Raw genomic sequence first — 3,340 nt, forward strand, 5'->3', positions numbered from 1 at the left:
AAAGCCCAATAAAACCCATTATCTCATAATTTAATTCATAGCTGCAAAACTATCGGTCTCTTTTTTTTTTTTTTTGGGAGTTATGTCCATTTATAATAAATGTAGGTCATTATCAAAATTGGCCAATTCATAAAATATTATTAATATTAGTCAAATATTACTAATATTAGCCAATTAGTTATTTATAGCAAAAAAAGTTAAATTTTTGCTTTCTTTTGAGTGGGTGTTATTAGAATAGATTAGGTACATCTTAAGGAGCTTGAATCTAAGTTTTGGGATGATTTGGTAAAGTTTTGAGGTGGTTTGAATAGAAAATTCGATGTAAAAACTAAACATGAAAAATGATGTGTATCACACTGTATATCATTTGTGTATCATATATGTATCATATTTGTATCAGTTGTGTATCACATTTATACCTATGTGTGAGATACATGTGTCGCAGAAGCGTTTTTGAACTCGATTTAATTATGAATTTTGATACAAAACCACTCCTAATCACCTCTAATCTTCCTCAAATTTTGTATATTGACTTATCTATATGTTTTCTATTAATTTCAACTATAGCCATTGAAAAAGTTCCTTTTTTGCTTAGATTTTTGGAATATTGTATTTTATTTTGTATTTTATCACCTTATTTGCTACCTCATCCATGAAATTTCCATTCTGTCTTGCATCTAATGTTGTTAATCACGTTTAAAAATATGAAAGGAGATTTTTACATGTGATTCTTTGAGAGAAAGAGCCTTATTTATTTGGTTTTTTATTTTTTATATGTGGTTGGCTAGTTTTGGTGAGTCTATGACTAATGGCTATAGGTTGGTAAGTTAAGACTTATTTGGGACATTTGTGTAAGTTCTCCCTCTTTTTTTGTTTCTTTTTTTCGTGAGAAAAGGACGATAAGAGCCTATTTTAAAAACTTTATGATCAAAACGTTATAAATAAAATATACCATGATTTAAATATTGGTATATCACATAGTTAATGTTGTCTAATGGGACGGAATGGGATGATTTTAGCAGGACGAGACGGACGATTTCTTAACAGGATTAAGGGAACCGAGACGTTAGCGGGACGAACCCCTAGGCCCATCCCATCCCACTAACTAACGGGGCGAAATGAGACGAAACGGAACGAGACGAGACGAGATGGAAGCCCTTCGTGGGATTTTTTTAAATTTTTATTAAGTTAAATATATTTAAAAAAATTATAATTGCAATGGCTAAGTTTTTAAAATTAGCGACGACTAGTTTTCTAATAAACTTCAAACTTAATAAATTATAAAAACTCTAATTAAGAAAAAAGAAAATGTAAAAAAAAAACTGTAGCAAAATATTTTAGTATATATAAATTTTTTAAGTACTTAAAAAAATACTTGTAGTTTATTTAACATATTTCCAAGTATGTACTACTATGAAGTAACTAAGTAAGACAATCCTTAAGAAAATTCAAGGCTTAAAGCCTTTTAGTTTATCTAATTAAAATTTTAAATTTAATACACAAATACAAGTCTTTTGAAAAGCACCTAATCACCACCTTCTAGAAAAGATTCCGGTTAAATTAGGCCTCTAAGTAGATAATTACAAATTATCATGCTAATGTCTATACTTTCCTATATAGCTTCTTTCTAACTTTCGTATAATATCAAAGGGAAGCTCCTCTAGAACTGGCAATGTAGCTTGATGTTCCATGAGTTTCATGTCATCATCGCTTTCAGTGCAAAGTTCTCATTGTAGTCTTCTTCTTCCTTAGTGGTTAATTTTGTTAGGCCAAATTTCTTCTTTCTGCATTGATCCAATCTTTGAAAAAGAACGAAAATCTCTAGGCTGTCCTCCACGAATAAATATTTGTGGTCTCCGATTTGAAATCTTGTCATGCTAAAAGCACACTTCAAAGCTATTGATGACTCTTGAAAAGCCAGTACATCTCTCGAGCCATTCTTCAAAGTATTCGAATTACCTTGTCATGCCCCCTCAACCATGCTAAAAGCTGCTCTTTGCCTTCTTCATCTTTAATAGATTCTAATCCCTGATTAATAGAAACATTAAGTTTATTTCCAATACCAGTTGAATCACGATCTCCATACCTTCCTACACTTTATCTTTTACTCTAGCCTTAGATGTACACTGTCTAGAGTTGCCATATTTTTATACTTATCAAACATTAATTTGGCATGAACATATATGTTAGCTTGGTATTCTTCGACAGTTGGCATTTTAGTTTTTGAAATTTCTAATTTCTCATAAATTTTATGAACACGTTCTTTTGCACCTCGTAATTTTAAAGATGGGTCAAGTATAGTAAAAATTAAATAAATAGTGAGAAATTTAAAAAATATTTTTTTAATTTCTAAATTATTTCTTCAACGGCTCGTGTATATGCATCTAATCTTATACTTAGCAAATACAGCTAAAATTCCACAAATATACTACAATAGTTGTGTAATAGTGGGACAATATATACCAAAAAATTATTTTGTAGCATAATAAATTTTTTTAAGAATTTAGTAAGCTTGTGAATTTCTTTCCAATCAGACTCGATAATTTAATTAATAGGGATAGCATTATATGCATTATATATCATTTGTATATGCAGCCGATAGATATAAGCAACTTTTAGCATTTCGTAAGTAGAATGTCACCTAGTACAAACATCTTTTGGAACTTTTCTATATGAAAGTTCAACATAGACACATCGCTCTTTAAATTCACAAATTCTACTCGCTTTATTAGCATGAAAGATATATGCACAAGCATATTTTATTTTAGCACAAAAAGCGGCAAATAAATCGATACTAGCTTTGATGACCAAATTAGATATATGACATGCACATCTAACATAGAAAATTGAGTCATAAAGTTGGAAAATTCTAACTTTTAAGTTATTTGCTGCAATAATATTAGCAGGAGAATTATTTAATGTGATAGTTAAAAATTTGTTAATAAGACCATAAAATTGAACAATTTCTAAAACAGTAGAAGCAATATATGCTCCAGTGTATTTTGAATCAACAAATTCATAAGCAATAATATATTTTTTCACGCTTTAGTTATAATCATCCAATGATATGTAACAATTAAATGATCGCCATTAGGACTACGATCTATATCAGAATGAAAGATACTTTATATTCTAAGTGGTAAAATATACAAGGTATATACTGAGATAGTCATTTTGAAATTAAAATATATCATTTCTACTGTGGTTATAGGAAAACCTTGAAAAATACATGTCTGTCATTTTGAGCTCTAGCACGTTGTTCGGCAGTTTGAGACCTTGAGTAGCTTCACTTCATGCATTATGACTTGCACGTGTAGTCAGATTAGATTTTCGAGAAGAT

Source organism: Nicotiana tabacum, chromosome 24 (assembly GCF_000715075.1).
Source record: "Nicotiana tabacum cultivar K326 chromosome 24, ASM71507v2, whole genome shotgun sequence".
Classification (NCBI taxonomy): Eukaryota; Viridiplantae; Streptophyta; class Magnoliopsida; order Solanales; family Solanaceae; genus Nicotiana; species Nicotiana tabacum.